The 20,910-nt window shown below is 37.3% G+C and overlaps 1 protein-coding gene across 2 annotated transcripts in view; it reads right to left on the bottom strand.

The window, feature by feature from the left end:
- Positions 1 to 20,910, bottom strand: part of KCNH7 (potassium voltage-gated channel subfamily H member 7) — a gene marked incomplete at both ends in the record, with an annotated part of 452,727 nt that overhangs the window by 280,522 nt on the left and 151,295 nt on the right. The gene's annotated exons all lie outside the window — the stretch shown is intronic.

The following is a 20,910-nucleotide window of genomic DNA, read 5'->3' as shown; positions in this document are numbered from 1 at the left end:
AGACTTTTCACTAGTTACAGACTATGCAACTACCTTCTTAATATATCTAATTGGATATCTAATAGACATCTCAAACTTAAAATGTTAACAAAATAACTGTTGTGTTTCAAAAACTGTTTTCCTATCAACTTTCCCTATTTCAGTAAATACCATTCTTGGAGTCAGCCTTTATTCCTCTCTTCCTCATACCTTTAATTTATTAGTTATACTTACACATGTATCCCAAGACAACCTTTCTTACTATCACCTCTTCTCCAACCCTAATGCAAGCTTTTCTATGACCTTGTGTGGATGACAAAAACATTCTTACCAGTCTACTTTTGTCCTTGCATCCTCCAGTACATTCTTTATACAGCAGCCCGGGCTACCTTTCAGAAGTGTAAATTAGAACGTCACTCGCACGCGAAAAGCTTTACAATGGTTCCACATTCCACTTACTAAAATATCCAAATCCCTCACCATGGCCTACATGTTTTATTATTTGCCATGTGCCTTTATCTCTCTCTCTACTCATCTCCTCATCTTCTGTACTTAGTTAGAACAGCCGTCTTTCCTCAAACTCTCAAGCTATGCATCTCAGGACCTCTGCAATTTCTTCTGTTTGGAACACCCTTCGCCTTTGAATGAGTATCTAGTTCTCATCATTCAGACCTCAACTAATATTTCACTTCCTCAGAGTTACTGGTTCCAACTCCTAGATAAATCAGGCTCCTTATCCCAGATAACTCTATCACATCATCCTATCTTATTTTCTTTATAGCACTCACTGGTGTCCAAAGTGATTCTCTTTATGTATTTGTTTTGTGTTAATTATCTTTTACCCCCACTAGAATGTAATAATTTATTATCTTCTAATAATTATTCATTTACAGAAAGAAGGCATGGATTCTGTCTTTTAAGGTTTTGAAAACAACAGTGGAACCTATCATGTAACAGTAAGAAATCTCATTGAAGGCACCTCCAAATCTGTTAGACTTAAATAGAAAGCAATCTTACAAGTAAAATGGATTTATTTCACATTCTTATTCAGTTATGAAATAATTATAAATTTCTGAGTCACTAGGATATAGGACTTAGGAAACCATCCAAGAGAAGAGCCAAATGTTCCATTTCCTCTGTTCCTATTGACAAAGTTGCATAAGACAATATCCAACAAAAAAGAGATGAAACAGAAGAAAAAAATTAAACTTTCACTAGCAAGCAAGTCAGTTCCAATTTCTATTTCTATGTCTAGGAGATGTTCAACTGCCACAGAGGACATTCCCTGGAGCTTTTGAAGTAATTTTAAAAGAAATCCAGAACTAAATGGTGCAAACAGAAGTACCCTTGGAGAGCTCCAATAGTTACTACTATCATGGGTTTTAAATTTGAAATAATAATGAAGTCTTCCAAAGTAACTTCACAGAAAACTCTTCCTGTTCTGTACTACCACATAAGCCTTCCTTTGTGATAGAATACTCACTCTCTCATTTCATTTGTCTGATGTTTCCCTGAGAAAAATCACCCATGCTTAGAGAATTTGCAAGGTTATCATTTATGAAAAAACAAAAACAAACAAATAAGAAATCCTTTGGCACCATTGCTTAAAGATAGGAAACATTTTTTAATCAAAATGTAGAAAATTTTCTAAAATATTACTCTATAGCACAAACTCATTATTTTAATCCAGTAATTTGTTTCATTGTGCCAAACAAGTTGGTTAACTGAATGTAAAAATATTTACATATTTATATGAAATGAATTGGTTCTTGTGAATTTTGGCAGATTATGTAGCATAAAGTATAGAGGTCTGGAAATACGTACTCTGAAAATGTTTACTTATTTGGTCATTAACTAATTAATATTTATTTTGGAAATGTCATCATGTTATTTTTAACATTATATTGAAATATATAACACAGAAGAGTGAGAAAAGTATAAGTACACAACCTAATGAATTTTTACAAACTGAACATACCCATTTTACCAACACTCAGATTAAGAAACTGACTCCCTGACCTCAGATTACAAAGCTATGGTAATCAAAACAGTATAGTACAGGCACAAAAACAGACATACAGATCAATGGAATAGGAGAAAAAACCCAGAAATAAATCCATGCATTTATGGTCAATTAATCTATGACAAAAGAGGCAAGAATATACAACAGAGAAAAGAGAGTTTCTACAATAAGTGGTGCTGGGAAAACTGGACAGCTACATGTAAAAGACTGAAATTAGGACATTCTCAAACACCATATACAAAAATAAACTCAAAATGGATTAAGACCTAAATGTAAGAACACATACTATAAAACTCCTAGAGGAAAACACAGGCAGAACAATCTTTGACATAAATTGCAGTGATATTTTTTTTGGATCAGTCTCCTAGACTAATGGAAATAAAAACAAAAATAAATAAATGGGACCTAGTTAAACTTAAAAGCTTTTGCACAGCAAAGGAAATCATAAAACGAAAAGGCAACCTCTGGACTAGGAGAAAAGGGATTAATCTCCGAAATATACAAACAGCTCATACAACTCAACAACAAAAAACAAACAACCCAATTGAAAAATGGGCAGAAGACCTAAATAGACATTTCTCCAAAGAAGACATACAGATGGCCATCAGGCACATGCAAAGATGCTCAACATCAATAATTATTAGAGAAATGCAAATCAAAACTATAATGAGGTACTGCCTCACACCAGTCAGAATGGCCATCATTAAAATGTCTACCAATAACAAATGCTAGAGAGGGTGTGGAGAAAAGGGAATCCTCCTACACTGCTGGTGGGAATGTAAGTTGGTGCAGTCACTATGGAAAAAGTATGGATGTTCCTCAAAAAACTAAAAATAGAGTTGCACAAATGGACTTATCTACAAAACAGAAATGGATTCACAGACATAGAGAACAGGCCTGTGGTTGCCAAGCGTGGAGGTGGGAGAGGGATGACGTGGGAGTTTGGGGTTAACGGATGCAAACTCTTATATATAGAATGAATAAAAACAAGGTCCTACAGTATAACACTACATAGGGAACTATATTCAATATGCTGTGATAAACCATAATGGAAAAGGATACGTATAAAAAAAGAATGTTTACATATGTATAACTGAATCACTTTGCTGTACAGCAGAAATTAACACAACATTGTAATTTGTAATGTCAATAAAATTGTAATTTATATGTCAATAAAAAATAAATTTCATAAATGCTCCCATTAAGCATTGAGAACATTGTTAAGGAATGATGGTACCCCTGAATGAGACTGACCTCAATATCCAAACAAACCAAGGAAAAACTCGTAGTTGATTAAACGTTTTCATCAACAATGAAGACCTGTTTCTAATAAGAATCTCTTCATGTAACTGCACACACTGGGGAGAAAGAACAGTGTGTGACGTTTGCCAATAACTTTAGAATGCTCTGGGAAGGATGGCAGCCTGAGGACTATAGCTTCATCAGCCTTGTTACACAACATGTCAAACTCAAATAAGTATATTCTGGAGGCTCTGTCTGTGTGGATTTTACTTTAGACCCTTGGAGAGTAAGAAACTTCTTTAACTCTTAATGCTAACAGACTTTGGAGACTCATGTTTAGGCTGGGTAACCTAACAACCTATTGATCACAGTCAAGGAACTCTTTCAAAGTTCTTGGGGTAGGGCATATTTTCCTAGCATACTGGACATATTTAAGGGAGGGGGGTAATATCAGACTTATGTAGGATATTTATCCAAATACAGAGTGAGAAAAATCTGGAACACTGAGATTGATTGAAAAGATGATGATTACACATACACTCAAAAATTAACCTAAGAGTATGAAGCAAATATGATAGAAGATGCTTTTGAGGAGTCTCAGAGTTTTATATTCCAAAGTGGACTTTAGGAAGTATAAATATATGCTGGGGTTAAATATGAAATAACAGGTCACGGGTGTGAGATTGGAAACAACAGCAGCATATAGATTATTCTGGAGCGCAAGTTTTCAGAAACAGAGCGGCTCTTTTTAGACAAATTGATAATAAGCTCTTGAGATACAAAGGGAAGGGAAGAGCCCCATACAATAGGGTTGGCAAACAGCAGTTTCCCAGGATATCAGTCTTGCTAGTGCAGTTCTCAAAACAAAGAATTGCTATCATGTAGCCATACTTTTAAGAGTAATGTTCAACAAGTAATATTGCAACATTTTCAGGATTACATGTGTAAACTAATGTGTGAGTATTTAATATTTTAAAGTGGATTGGTAGATGATTGAGATATATTGTTTTAATTTAAATTATTTGCATGTTATGCTTTGGGGAAGGCAGATTACTAAAGCTTAAAAAACTCCTAGACTGGGCTACCCTGGTGGCACAGTGGTTGAGAGTCCGCCTGCTGATGCAGGGGACACAGGTTCGTGCCCCAGTCCGGGAAGATCCCACATGCCGCGGAGCGGCTAGGCCCATGAGCCATGGCCGCTGAGACTGCGCGTCCGGAGCCTGTGCTCCACAGCGGGAGAGGCCACGGCAGTGAGAGGCCCACGTACCACCAAAAAAAAAGAAAAAAACTCCCAGACTTAAGACCATCATTCTATATTAATGCATCCCTGATGTGCTAATTACTGAAACACTCTGAGCAGTTGTTTACAATGTAAGAGCAATTTAGAGAGTTAAATACAGAACAACAACATCAAACTATGCATTTTCTTGCATAGTTTCACATTCAACTTTGAGTTTCACATTCAACTTTGCCTTTATGTCATTATCTTCACTTCTCATCCATTCACTAACCCAGGAGTCATATGAAAAATACTTCACAGTGTTGTTTTTAATTATCTTTCTTTGAAAACCAAGGCATGGTTCAGCTTTGTGTTAATTAATGTATTGTGCCTTATTTACGTCTGCACCCCTAATTTCTCAATTTTAATGACGTTCTGAAATATCTCTCTGAATTTGATTCAATTTGCTTTTAAAATTTCATTTAAAAAACTTCTTTGAGAACATTTAAAGTCTGTGGTATCCTTAGAATTTACATAATTTAAGAACACTGAAAATTAAAATTTTCTTTACAGAAGTAGAAAATATGCCATATTTAAACCTACTGCAGAAACAAAATAAATAAAGAATAGAGCATTAGGACTTCCCTGGTGGCGCAGTGGTTAAGAATCTGCCTGCCACCTGGGGTAGCTATGCCACCTGCTGGGGCTGAGCTGTGGAGCACCAATCCCAAGTCAGCCACCATTGAAGGGCCAGAAACCAGATTACTTTCTGACTTGCCCATCCTCCACCTGTGTGGCTGACCGGGTCTTGGTGCTCCAGCCAGGTATCAGGCCTGAGCCTCTGAGATGGGAGAGCTGATTCAGGACATTGGACCAACAGTGACCTACCAGCCCCATGGAATATCAATGGGCAAAAGCTCTCCCACAGCTCCCCATCTCAACGCTAAGACCCAGCTCCACACAACAACCAGCAAGCTACAGTGCTGGACGCCCCATGCCAAATAACTAACAAGACAGGAACACAACCCCACCCATTAGCAGAGAGGCTGCCTAAAATCATTATAAGGTCACAGACACCTCAGAACACACCACCAGACACTGTCCTACCCACCAGAAAGACAACATCCAGCCTCATCCACCAGAACACAGGCACAAGTCCCCTCCACCAGGAAGCCGACACAACCCACTGAGCCAACCTTACCCACTGGGGGCAGACAACAAAAACAACGGGAACTATGAACCAACAGCCTGTGAAAAGGAGACCCCAAACACAGTAAGTTAAGCAAAGTGAGAAGACAGGGAAATAGGCAGCAGACTAAAGAGCAAGGTAAAAACCCACCAGACCAAACAACTGAAGAGGAAATAGGCAGTCTACCAGAAAAAGAATTCAGAGTAAGGATAGTAAAGATGATCCAAAATCTTGGAAATAGAATGGAGAAAATGCAAGAAACGTTTAACAAGGACCTAGAAGAACTAAAGAGTAAACATACAATGATGAACAACACAATAAATGAAATTAAAAATTCTCTAGAAGGAATCAATAGCAGAATAACTAAGGCAGAAGAATGGATAAGTGACCTGGAAGATAAAATAGTGGAAATAACTCCTGCAGAGGACAATAAAGAAAAAAGAAAGAAAATAATTGAGGACAGCCTCAGAGACCTCTGGGACAACATTAAACACACCAACATTCGAATTATAGGGGTCCCAGAAGAAGAAGAGAAAAAGAAAGGGACTGAGAAAACATTTGAAGAGATTATAGTTGAAAACTTCCCTAATATGGAAAAGGAAATAGTCAATCAAGTCCAGGAAGTACAGAGAGTCCCATACAGGATAAATCCAAGGAGAAACATGTCAAGACACATATTAATCAAACTTTCAAAAATTAAATACTAAGAAAAAATATTAAAAGCAGCAAGGGAAAAACAACAGATAACATACAAGGGAATACCCATAAGGTTAACAGTTGCTCTTTCGGCAGAAACTCTGCAAGCCAGAAGGGAGTGGCAGGACATATTTAAAGTGATGAAAGGGAAAAACCTACAACCAAGATTACTCTACCCAGCAAGGACCTCATTCAGATTCGGCAGAGAAATTAAAGCCTTTACAGACAAGCAAAAACTAAGAGAATTCAGCACCACCAAACCAGCTTTACAACAAATGCTAAATAAACTTCTCTAGGCAAGAAACACAAAAGAAGGAAAAGGCCTACAATAGCACACACGAAACAATTAAGAAAATGGTAATAGGAACATACATATCGATAATTACCTTAAATGTAAATGGATTAAATGCTCCAAACAAAAGACATAGACTGGCTGAATGGATACAAAAAAATGACCCATACATATGCTGTCTGCAAGAGACCCACTTCAGACCTAGGGAGACCTATGGACTGAAAGTGAGGGGATGGAAAAGGACAATCCATGCAAATGAAAACTGAAAGAAAGCTGGAGTAGCAATTCTCATATCAGACAAAAAAAACTTTAAAATAAAGACTATTACAACAGAAAAAGAGGTACACTACATAATGACCAAGGGATCAATCCAAGAAGATATAACAATTGTAAATATTTATGCATCCAACAATGAAACACCACAATACATATGGCAAATGCTAACAGCCATAAAAGGGGGAATCAACAGTAACACAATCATAGTAGGGGACTTTAAAACCCCACTTTCACCAATGGGCAGATGATACAAAATGAAATTAAATAAGCAAACACAAGCTTTAAATGACACATTAAACAACATGGACTTAACTGATATTTATAGAACATTGCATCCAAAAATAACAGAATACACTTTCTTCTCAAGTGCTCAAGGAACATTCTCCAGGATAGATCATATCTTGGGCCAAAAATCAAGCCTTCATAAATTTAAGAAAATTGAAATCATATCAACTATCTTTTCCGACCACAATGCTGTAAGACTAGATATCAATTAAAGGAAAAAAAAAACTGTAAAAAATACAAACACATGGAGGCTAAACAATACACTACTAAATAACCAAGAGATCACTGAAGAAATCAAAGAGGAAATCAAAAAATACCTAGAAACAAATGACAATGAAAACACGACGACCCAAAGCCTATGAGAAACAGCAAAAGTAGTTCTAAGAGGGAAGTTTATAGCAACACAATCCTACCTCAAGAAACAAGAAAAATTTCAAATGAACAACCTAACCTTATACCCAACGCAATTAGAGAAAGAAGAACAAAAAACCCCACAAAGTTAGCAGAAGGAAAGAAATCATAAAGATCAGATCAGAAATAAATGAAAAAGAAATGAGCTAAATGATAACAAAGATCAGTAAAACTAAAAGCTGGTTCTTTGAGAAGATAAAATTGATAAACCATTAGCCAGACTCATCAAGAAAAAAAGGGAAAAGACTCAAATCAACAGAATTAGAAATGAAAAAGGAGAAGTAACAACTGACACTGCAGAAATACAAAGGATCATAAGAGATTACTGCAAGCAACTAAATGCCAATAAAATGGACAACCTGGAAGAAATGGACAAATTCTTAGAATAGCAAGACCTTCCAAGACTGAACCAGGAAGAAATAGAAAATATAAACAAACAAATCACAAGCACTGAAATTGATACTGTGAAACAAACAAAAGCCCAGGACCAGATGGCTTCACAAATTCTATCAAAAATTTAGAGAAGAGCTAACACCTATCCTTCTCAAACTCTTCCAAACTATAGAAGAGGGAGGAACACTCTCAAACTCATTTTACAAGGCCACCATCACTCTGATACCAAAAGCAGACAAAGATGTCACAAAGAAAGAAAACTACAGGCCAATATCACTAATGAACATAGATGCAAAAATCCTCAACAAAATACTAGCAAACAGAATCCAACAGCACATTAAAAGGATCATACACCTAGATCAAGTGGGGTTTATCCCAGGAATTCAAGGATTCTTCAATATATGCAAATCAATCCATGTGATACACCGTATTAACAAACTGAAGGATAAAAACTATAGGATCATCTCAATAGATGCAGGAAAAGCTTTCAACAAAATTCAGCACACATTTATGACAAAAACCCTCCAGAAAGTAGTCATAGAGGGAACTTATCTCAACATAATAAACACCATATATGACAACCCCCTAGCCAATATCATTCTCAATGGTGAAAAACTGAAACTATTTCCACTAAGACCAGGAACAAGACAAGGTTGTCCACTCTCACCAATATTATTCAACATAGTTTTGGAAGTTTTAGCCACAGCAATCAGAGAAGAAAAAGAAATAAAAGGAATTCAAATCAGAAAAAGAAGAAGTAAAATTCTCACTGTTTGCAGATGACATGATACTATACATAGAGAATCCTAAGGACACTACCAGAAAACTACTAGAGCTAATCTATGAATTTGGTAAAGTAGCAGGATACAAAAGTAATGCACACAAATCTCTTTCATTCCTATACACTAATGAAGAAAAATATGAAAGAGAAATTAAGGAAACACTCCCATTTACCATTGCAACAAAAAGAATAAAATGCCTAGGAACAAACCTACCCAAGGAGAAAAAAGAACTGTATGCAGAAGACTATAAGACACTGATGAAAGAAATTAAAGATGATACAAACAGATGGAGAGATATACCATGTTCTTGGGTTGGAAGAATCAACGTTGTGAAAATGACTATATTACCCAAAGCAATCTACAGATTCAATGCAATCCTTCTCAAACTACCAATGGCATTTTTCACAGAACTAGAACAGAAAATTTCACAGTTTGTATGGAAACACAAAATACCCTGAATAGCCAAAGCAATCCTGAGAAAGAGAAACAGAGCTGGAGGAATCAGGCTCCCTGACTTCAGACTATACTACAAAGCTACAGTAATCAAGACAGTATGGTACTGGCACAAAAACAGAAATATATGTCAATGGAACAGGATAGAAATCCCAGAGATAAACCCACACACCTATGGTCACCTTATCTTTGATAAAGGAGGCAAGAATATACAATGGAAAAAAGACATCCTCGTCAATAAGTGGTGCTGGGAAAACTGGACAGCTACATGTAAAAGAATAAAATTAGAACACTCCCTAACACCATACACAAAAATAAACTCAAAATGGATTAAAGACCTAAATGTAAGGTCAGACACTATAAAACTCTTAGAGGAAACACAGGCAGAACACTCTATGACATAATCACAGCAAGATCCTTTTTGACCCACCTCCTAGAGAAATGGAAATAAAAACAGAAATAAACATATGGGATCTAATGAAACTTCAAAGCTTTTGCACAGCAAAGGAAACCATAAACAAGACGAAAAGACAACCCTCAGAATGGGACAAAATATTTCAAATGAAGCAACTGACAAAGGATTAATCTCCAAAATATACAAGCAGCTCATGCAGTTCAATATCAAAAAAACAAATAACCCAATCCAAAAATGGGCAGAAGACCTAAATAGACATTTCTCCAAAGAAGATATACAGATTGCCAACAAATACATGAAAAGATGCTCAACATCACTAATCATTAGAGAAATGCAAATCCTAACTACAATGAGGTATCACCCCTCCAGTCAGAATGGCCATCATCAAAAAATCAAACAATAAATGCTGGAGAGGGTGTGGAGAAAAGGGATCCCTCTTGCACTGTTGGTGGGAATGTAAATTGATAGAGCCACTATGGAGAACAGTATGGAGTTTCTTAAAAAACTAAAAATAGGGGCTTCCCTGGTGGTTCAGTGGTTGGGAGTCCGCCTGCTGATGTTGGGACGTGGGTTCGTGCCCCGGTCTGGGAGGATCCCACATGACGCGGAGCGGCTGGGCCCGTGAGCCATGGCCACTAAGCCTGCGCGTCCGGAGCCTGTGCTCCGCAACGGGAGAGGCCACAATGGTGAGAGGCCCGCGTACCGCAAAAACAAAACAAAACAAAACAAAAAACTAAAAGTAGAACTAACATGCAACCCAGCAATCCCACTACTGGGCATATACCCTGAGAAAACAATAATTCAAAAAAAGTCCTGTACCACAATGTTCACTGCAGCTCTGTTTACAATAGCTAGGTCATGGAAGCAACCCAAATGTCCATGGACAGATGAATGGATAAAGAAGATGTGGCACATATATACAATGGAATATTACTCAGCCATAAAAAGAAATGAAATTGAGTTATTTGGAGTGAGGTGGATGGACGTAGAGTCTGTCATACAGAGTGAAGTAAATCAGAAAGAGAAAACAAATACCATATGCTAACACATATATATATGGAATCTAAAAAAAAAAAGTGATTCTGAAGAATATAGGGGCAGGAGAGGAATAAAGACACAGACGTAGAGAATGGACTTGAAGACACGGGGTGGGGGAAGGATAAGCTGGGATGAAGTGAAAGAGTGGCATTGACATATATGCAGTGCCAAATGTAAAATAGCTAGCGGGAAACAGCTGCATCCCACAGGGAGTTCAGCTCGGTGATTTTGACCGAGAAGGGGTGGAATAGGGACTGTGACAGGGATATGCAAGAGGGAGGAGATATGGGGATATATGTATACATATAGCTGATTCACTTTGTTATACAGCAGAAACTAACACAACATTGTAAAGCAATTATACTCCAATAAAGATGTTAAAAAAAAAGAATTTGCCTGCCATCCTGGGGACACGGGTTTGATCCCTGGTCTGGGAAGATCCCACATGCCACCGAGCAACTAAGCCCGTGAGTCACAACTACTGAAGCCTGCATACCTAGAGCCTGTGGTCCGCAACAAGAGAAGCCACCACAATGAGAAGCCCGCACACCGCAGTGAAGAGTAGCCTGCTCGCCATGACGCCCACGCTCAGCAATGAAGGCCCAACACAGCCAAAAATAAATAAATTTTTAAAAATATAATAAATAAATAAAAAGAATATAGCATCTTTCTAGATAAATAATGGCAATATATAGCAAACTGACATTCTGCAATTTTAATGGCTTATTGGTATTCGACATTACAGTCTCAGTATTTTGTGCTGATTCACTTTTAAGGATCAAAACTGAAAAGGAAGCAATTTTTCCTAGAACTGTACCAAAATTATTCCCAGAGAAGAGGGGAAGGCAGGGTGGTGATCACATAGTGGGCCACCTCCCTCTAACAATATTTTCATTCAAGTAAAAGCAGTCTAGCAGTTTTGAGGAGGAAGAGAAGGCAGAGAGGACATGATGAAAGAAGCAACTTACAATCAAAGAAATGTGAGAAAACGGAAACAGAAGACACAGTTGCTGTACAGGCTGCTCATTGGTGGAATGAGTAGAACTTGGGGAGGAATGCAAGGAGTTAGATTTACACAGGGTCTATGTATACAATGTGGGAGAAACAAGTCTTTTCTATTTTTTCCATACACCAGCTGGATGTCTATGAAATTGGTAAACATATAAATAAATATTCAGCCTCCACTCCATCCACTCATCCATTCAGTAGATATATAGCGGCATACCTTGGAGACATGGAGGGTTTAGTTCCATACCACTACAATAAAGTGGATATCACAATAAAGTGAGTCATACAATTTTCTTGATTTCCCAGTGCAAATATTGAATAAGTTATGTTTACACTATACTGTAGTTTATTAAGTGTGCAATAACATTATGTCTAAAAAATGTACACCCCTTAATTAAAAAATACCTTATTGTTAAAAAATGCTACCCATCATCTGAGCCTTCAACAAGTCATAATGTTTTTTGCTGGTGGAGCATCTTGCCTCCATGTTGATGGCTGCTAACTGATCAGGGGGATGGTTGCTGAAGGTTAGGGTGACTGGGGCAATTTCATAAAATAAGACAGTGAATTTAGCTTATTTTATTAATTTTATTAATGGACTCTTCCTTTCACAGAGGATTTTTCTGTAGCATGGAATGCTGTTTGATAGCATTTTACCCACAGTGGAACTTTTAAAATTGTAGTCAGTCCTCTCAAAACCTGCCACTGCCTTATCAACTAAGTTTGTGTAATATTCTAAATGTTTTGTTGTCATTTCAACAATTTTCACAGCATCATCACCCGGAGTAGTTTCCATTTCAAGAAACCACTTTCTTTGCTCATCCATAAGAAGCAACTCCTCATTCATTAAAGTTTCATTATGAGATTGTAGCAATACAGTCACATCTTCAGGCTCCACTTCCAGTTCTACTTCTCTTGCTATTTCCACCACAACTGCAGTCACTTCCTCCACTGAAGCCTTGAACCCCTCCAAGTCATCCATGACATTTGGAGTCAACTTCTTCCCAACATGTTCTTAATGGCATCTAGAATGATAAATCCTTTCCAGAAGGTTTTCAATTTACTTTGCCCAGATCCATCAGAGGAATCATCATCTATGATAGCCAGAGTCTTATGAAATGTATTTCCTAAATAATAAGACATGAAAGTCAAAACCATTCCTTGATCCATGGGCTGCAAAATGGATGCTGTGTTAGCAGGCATGAAAATAACATGAATCTCATACATCTCCACAGTGGTCTTGGGTGACCAGGTGCTTTGTCAATGAACAGTAAGATTTTGAAAGAATCTTTTTTTCAGAGCAGTAGGGTCTCAACTATAGGCTTAAAATAATCAGTAACCCACATTATAAACAGATGTGCTATCATTCAGGCTTTGTTGTTCCATTCATAGATCACAGGCAGAGTAGGTTTAGCATAATTCTTAAAGGCCCTAGGATTTTCAGGATGGTAAATGTGCATTGGCTTCAATTTCAAGTTATCAGCTGCATTAGCCCCTAACAAGAGAGTCAGCCTGTCTTTTGAAGCTTTGAAGCCAGGCATTGACTTCTCTTCTCTAGCTATGAAAGTCCTAGATGGCATCTTCTTCCAATAGAAGGCTGTTTCGTCTAAGGCTGTTTCTTCTGAAAATCTGTTGTTTAGCATAGCCACCTTCATTCATTATTTTATCTAGATCTTCTAGATAATTTGCTGCAACTTCTACATCAGCACTTGCTGATTCACCTTGCACTTTTTGTTATGGAGACGGCTTCTTTCCTTCAACCTCATGAACCAACTTTTGCTAGCTTCAGACTTTACTTTTGTAGCATCCTCATCTCGTTCAGCCTTCACAGAATTGAAGAGAGCTAGCCTTGTTCTGGATAAGGCTTTGGCTTAAGGAAATGTTGTGGCTGGTTTGATCATCTGTTCAGACCACTAAAATGTTCTCCATATCAGCAATAAGGGGCTTTTGCTTTCTTATCATTCGTGTGTTCACTGAAGTAGCACTTTTAATTTCCTTCAAGAACTTTTCCTTTGCATTCACAACTTGGCTAACCATTGGGTGCAAGAGGCCTAGCTTTCAGCCTATCTCAGTTTTCAACATGCCTTCCTCACTAAGCTTGATCATTTTTATCTTTTGATTTAAAGTGAGAGATGTGCAACTCTTCCTTTCACTTGAGCACTTAGGGGCCATTGTAGGGTTATTAACTGAGCTAATTTCAATATTGTGGTATCACAAGGAAGAAGGAGGCCCAAAGAGAGGGAGAGAGATGGGGAATGTGGTTGGCGGAGCAGTCAGAACACACAATATCCATTAAGTTCTCTGACTTATAAGGGCATGGTTCATGGCACCCCAAAACAATTACAGGAGTGACATCAAAGTTCACTGATTGCAGATCACAATAATAAATATAATAATAATGAAAAAGTTTGAAATATTGGGAGAATTACCAAAATGTGACACAGAGACATGAATTGAGCAAATGTTGTTGGAAAAATGGTACCTATAGACTTGCTCCACACAGGGTTGCTACAGACTTTCAATTTGTAAAAAAAAATGCAATATTTGCAAAGAGCTAAGCACAATTAAATGAGGTGTGCCTGTATTAAGCTTCAGTAATTACTGAATTACTGGGGATTACAATGATGTATAAGATACATATGTGTTCTACCTTCACGGAGCTTACAAGACAGCGGGAGAATGCCAATATGTGAATAGGCTACAAATAATTATGTAATTATAGTCATGATCCTTCCATAAAGGTGAAGTTCTAGGTGCCATGACAGCATTTATCAGATCTCAAATCTGGTATGGGAGTCCAGGAAAAACAGTGTGGAATAGTGGCTAAGAACTTGAACTCTGGAATCAAGAGTCCTCGGTTTGGTTCACTTACTGGCTATGTGGATCTTGGTTTTTAAACGTTCTAACCCTTCATGTACTCACTTTTAAATGACTATAGTACTAGTAGCTACTTTACAAAATTTCTGTAAAAAGTAAAGAGGCAACACTCTGAAGAAGGGGAGATGGGAGATGCGATTGGCCCATGGAAATTTCGGTTGGTAATGCTATGTTTCCTAGGTTGCTAGTAGATCACACCTCATGGCTATCATGCTGATATATCACATATATTCTTTTGTGTTTATCAAATTCTTTACATATGATCTTTAAAAACAATTTCTAGAAAAGCTAAAGAAAGTAAGATATCTGAAGTCTTTTACATGTTATCGCTGTAGTGTAGGATTCTGGGGACTTTTACCTTATTATTCATTTCTGGATAGTTTTAATTTCTAAAAATAAAACGAAAATATCCGTTTAAAACATGACACAGAGATGAAAGAAAAATAAATAAGAGGATACTAAGTGTAAAATGCTCATCTCCAGGTAGTCAAATGAAGAGCCTAAGCAAGGGGGCTTGGACCATGTAGGAAATTCGAAAGGTTAGGGTGTAGCTGAAGATTAGGAACACAAGAAAAGTGGCCAACCCTGGGGCTACAAAGTGGAGAAGGAAGGTCATGATGGCTTTGGCCAAGTCAAGTTCAGATGAGGTAGTGTCTCAAGAAGAGAACAGATAGATGTGAATAAGTGCTAAATTGATTAGAATTAACTGGCTGATAAGTACTGTCCAGAGAAGAGGTTCAGATCTATTAAAATTTGTATAAACTCAATGGTTCTTTAAGTTTTTTTGATGAAAGAACCCACTGGACATCACTTTTTAAAACTTTTAAACACCATGCTTTTTGAGTAAACTATGACGTCTTCATGTACTTAAAATGAACAAACTCTAGGAATAATTTTGCCAAAGGGAGGAAGAAAAACAAACTTACTTTAAATCAATATAAAGGTAACAACAAAGAGGAAATCTGAGTGCTACTTTATGGGGTGACCCTAGCACCATCACATCATGTGATGCTCTGGGGAGCATCTTAGGGTTCTCTCCCCACACATCCATCATTTCACCTCTAAAAGCATACATGAGAACCACAGCGGTTAGCCAAAGGACAGAGCTCAAATTGATCCAGGGAGAGGGGGCTGTGAGAACCCAGCTGAAGATACCAATAGGGACAGAGGCAGAGACTGGATGAGTTAGTAATTTTCATTAAAAAGAGGAGCAGATTGTGCTTCTCAAAATACCCTATTCGGGTCTACTTTGCATTTCTCAGTGACTTTCTAAGGTCACTCATTGAAACTTTGCTCATTCGTAATACATTATAGAAGCAATCTTTGTAAAGCATAGATCATGTTTGACAAAAGAAATAGCCAATAATACTTGAAATTCACTTTATGTCCAGTAGGTACAGCATGTCTAATATCATTCAACAATTATAAAATAATATTGAGTGATAACAGGCAGTATCTGTCTTTAGTTGCTCATTTCTTTTACTGATAGTTGGTGAGTCTCTCTGTAGTGGGCAAGGTATAGAGATGATTATTCTATGTGATTATGCTCTGGTCAATTGCCATTTATAAGAAAAGATTTGTTTCTCATTCCTTATACTCAGTTTTTCTTGGACAGGAGTCACACACATTTGTTTAGATATAGGGGAGGAAGAGCTTCCAAAATTTCTGTATGAGAAATCCTAAAACTGACTTTAAATTTCTGTGATAATCTAAAAAATTAAAACAGTCCTATATTTGCTCATGTGGATTACTACCTTATAACTGGTACTGCCGGGTGATGCCCATGTCTCTGTGTATTTTTGATTTTTCGTGAAGTTGGTGCCACATGATACTTTTGAAAATGTTTAAATTTAAAAATTTTAAGGGCTTCCCTGGTGGCGCAGTGGTTGAGAGTCCGCCTGCCGATGCGGGGGACACGGGTTCGTGCCCCGGTCTGGGAAGATCCCGCATGCCGCAGAGCGGCTGGGCCCGTGAGCCATGGCCGCTGAGCCTGCGCGTCCGGAGCCTGTGCTCTGCAACGGGAGAGGCCACAACAGTGAGAGGCCCGCATACCGCAAAAAAAAAAAAAAAAAAAAAATTTTAAGAGGGCATTGCAGGGTAGGTAATTAAAGGCATAGAAACGAGCTGAACCATTTGGGCTTGAATCTTGGAACACTAACATATGCTGTATGACCTTGGGCAGGTTATTTACCCTCTCTGTGCCTCAGTTTCCTCATCTGTAAAATGAGAATAATAATAATATCTGCTTTGTAGTCTTATCTGAAGATTAAACAAGTTCATTCCATGTTAAGCATTTAGTGTCCAGCACATAGTAAGCACACAATAAATGCTAACTATCATTCCTAGTGGGAAAAATGTGGACCTAACACATAAATAATGAATTTGTGTCAAAATAAAAAGGCAAATGGTATCAGTGAGTGCTACAAAAACAAAGGCTTCATAATAGTTTAGGAAGAGAAGAGAGTAGAAGTGGAGTAGTTCGAAGAATGCAGTAGTGGAAACATGTCACACACACAAACTAGTGCTGGGTGGTCTTTAGGAAGGAGAGTGGACGTAGAGACTGGATGGGACACAAGGGAGGTGTGTGAGTTGATGGTAATATTCTACTTCTTGATCTGGGCTATTATGTGGGTATGTTCATTTTGTGATCATTCAGAAACTCTATGTTTATGATTTGTGCACTTTTATTTATGTCTATTTTAATAAATAATTTAAGTGAAAATAAAGAAGAAGGTGTGGACTTCTCCCTCTTGTCCTCCCCCAAAACGGATGCCTTGGTAGTCAGCCCCATATTAATGCTCTTCATGCTATGAAAATGGTTTAGTTTGTACAACAAAAATCACCCCATCAGTGTTGCTGATCGAAATGTTACTAGTTTTGTAATTTTGTTTGGAGTTAATATAAATTTAGATTTCGTAATTATAGGTGTGCTAAAAGCATAACAGGAGTTTGCAACTAGTTTTAAGTGTATACACCTTTAAGTGTAACATAAAGATAGTTCAGTTCAAGACTGTGATTTTTTTCCCTTTAAAAGGAGTCCCGATTTATTTAATTTGCTTTGGTGCATTTGGGAGAATAAAGGTTTAAAAACAAAATGCACAAGAGATAAAGAAAGTTCTGGAAGTCTTAACTCTTTAGCACTTGTCACTTGCTTCCTGTTACTGAAAACTGTTTTCCTTCTCCTCCTTTTTTCTTTTTTTTCAAAACTAACTTTATTCTTTTTTTTTTTTTTCCGGTACACGGTCCTCTCACTGTTGCCTCTCCCATTGAGGAGCGCAGGCTCGGCGGCCATGGCTCACGGGCCCAGCCGCTCCGCGGCATGTGGGATCCTCCCGGACCGGGGCACGAACCCATGTCCCCTGCATCGGCAGGCGGACCCTCAACCACTGCGCCACCAGGGAAGCCCCTAACTGTATTCTTATAGGTGTCAGGTACTAGTCCAAGCAATGGAGACTCAGGAATGGTAATACATGTATGTAGTATACATAGCAATAGAAAGAAATCTGTTACTCAGGAACCATTTTTAGAAACATAAAGCCTGCTGTTGCTATTACCCACTTCCTGCCAATTCTAAGAACTGATTTATTAACAAGTCAAGTTGTTCTGAGAGGGAGAGAAGGGCTATAAGAATTTGGAAATTTATAACAAAATACTTAGATCTAATATACCATGGTCACAGTTCAGTCAATCTGTATTTCAGGGTTTGTAGAAACATCTATAGGTTGATAAAGTGACATCTATTTATTTTTCAAAAGACACAGATATTATAAAAAAATACTGGAAGAATATTCAACAAAATGTTATCCATGGTTAATTCTGTGTGGTGGGGTTATATATGATTTTACTTTCTTCTTTGTTCTTTCTGTAATTTACAATTTTAAATAAAGAGACATTGTTTTTGTAATCAGAGAGAAGTAGTAAATTTTAAATTGTAGACCTTGAAACTAAGTTTAAAAATGTACTAATAGACCTGCTTGTGTCTATAGTGATCAATATCACAACATTTAGACAGAACCACAGAGAACCATCATTTCCTGATGGTTCATTCTGGAAAAACCCAGACAATAAGTAATTTGTCAATCAATGCATTTCAGTTGAAGAAAACCTTTCTTACGTAGTGCCTTGCACAAATTTGCCTTGCTTAATATATGAAAGTATAGATTTTTTTCACATTCCTCTTCTCAAGGACATGGATCAAAAAATAGGCACAGAAGAAAGATGATATTGAAATAGGAAGTGTTGAAGCACACAGTTAAAACTTGAAGCATTGTGGGTAGGAGAACGTGTGATACAGAAATGGTTTTCCTGCTGAATGAACCAGAACTCTCTATTGAAGGGCATGACAAGGTGATGGTGTCTTTATTTACAGAGAGACACATTATTTTAGTATTTAGACATTTACATCCCTCTAGGAAGTAAATCAGAATGTCAGGTTTCTTAAATGTACATCTATCACTCGATATTCAAACAAAGCATATAATTCCTTATTCAGATCATGCAGATATTGAAAGAATTAATTTAATATCTTTAGATCTCCAAGTCAAAAGTTCCTCATTTATAAAAATTTCTCACTTAGAAATTAGGGTATATTAGAGCTGAAAATAGTCTTTGGATTCATCAACTATAATTTCCTCATTTTTGAGATGAAGGCATTGATGATAGAGAAATTAGATGGTTCATTCAAAGTCATCTAAATGGTAAAAAAGCAGAACCCACTTTTGAACCTTGTTCTTCTATTTCTCACCTGGTATCTTTCTGTTAATCTTGTCTAAAATGATTCTTACTTATTCAACCAACCTCTTCTAATATACCATTTCGACAGCTTACTCTTTGCAAGTATTTTTCCCCTTTGATTTTCTGTTTATTTATTTATACATCTAAAGTCATCCTTAACACGACCTCATTTGATTCACTAAAAGCAACTCAAGATAAGATTTCAAGTAAACTACCCCAGTAAGTATGTCAGAATTCACAAATGTGAGACACAGTGAAGACATTTCTAATCTGAGACATGAGGTCACATTAGGAAACTGCCTAATTCCCTAGTATAAAAGGATCTTTCCTGCTCATCTAAATTTATTTAGATATAATATTTCTCTAACTAAATCAGAATACTTTCTGGTATCAACAAGCAATTTTTTAGTACCAGTTGGGTACCTCAAAAATGATTAGTCAGTAAGAGCAATATAAAAATATTTTTGGATCATACCTTCAGGGAAGCTAGCATGTTATTAAGAGATAAAATGTGCAATTAGAAAATAAGTATAGTACAAGATAATATAAAACAAAAGGCCACATGAATATGTTCTAGTGACAGAATGTACAGTAAGAAGACGTCTTGTTATGGATGGTCAGAAGGAAATGCTGGAATTATTGAGAATGCCTCTATGATTAAGCTGGAACTGAGATGGTGCAGAGAGACTGGAAGATATTCAAGGTGGAAATATATTAGCAAGAAAACAGAAGCAACGTCTGGGGGGCAGTGACAGAAATGCCTGGTGACAGGGGCTATTTCAGATGTATTAGGACCAGTAAAATGAGGCCAGAGTGGGAAGTTAGAGATGTGTATGAGAGGCTCATTGAAGTCATGTGGGGAGGACTGTGCCAGGGCCTGGCCCACAGAACTGAAAAGAAAGGGACAACACTAAAAATCAGGAGAAAGGGAAATTAAGAGAGGAAATAAAAACAGATGGATTTACTCAAACCTTAATAATGATTTATTGTCACTCATCCAGTCAGGGAAAATAAAACAAAGCAGAACAAAGCAATAAACAGATGTCTCATGCTAAAACAAGAATCAGCTCACTGAATCTTAGCCCTTTCTTTTCCTAATCAGGTGACTGATAATCTAACTACAGAGGAACAAAAAACAGTTTAGCCGTTGTTCTCTGACTTACTGCCCACATTAGAAACTAGTTGTTTTTTGTTACATCTTTATTGGAGTATAATTGCTTTACAATGGTGTGTTAGTTTCTGCTTTACAACAAAGTGAATCAGTTATACATATACATATGTACCCATATCTCTTCCCTCTTGCGTCTCCCTCCCTCCCACCCTCTAGGTGGTCACAAAGCACCAAGCTGATCTCCCTGTGCTATGCGGCTGCCAACCAGGTCAAGGAGACTGAGACAGAAAACAGGAAAGTGCATTCATCTGGATAGCAGGAAAAGTTTAGTGTATGATGGGGCAATGACTTTGCCTTCCAATGGGCGTAAAAATGATCTTAAAGGATTTTCTGTCATTCTATATACTCCTCTTTTATAGCAGAGGAGTTAAGCACTAAAATGATAAAAGCAATCTCCAAATGTCAAAACCTAAACTTAAACACATGT

Source organism: Grampus griseus (genome assembly GCF_964374135.1).
Source record: "Grampus griseus genome assembly, chromosome: 7".
NCBI lineage: Eukaryota > Metazoa > Chordata > Mammalia > Artiodactyla > Delphinidae > Grampus > Grampus griseus.
This window is presented reverse-complemented; position numbering and strand designations above follow the sequence as displayed.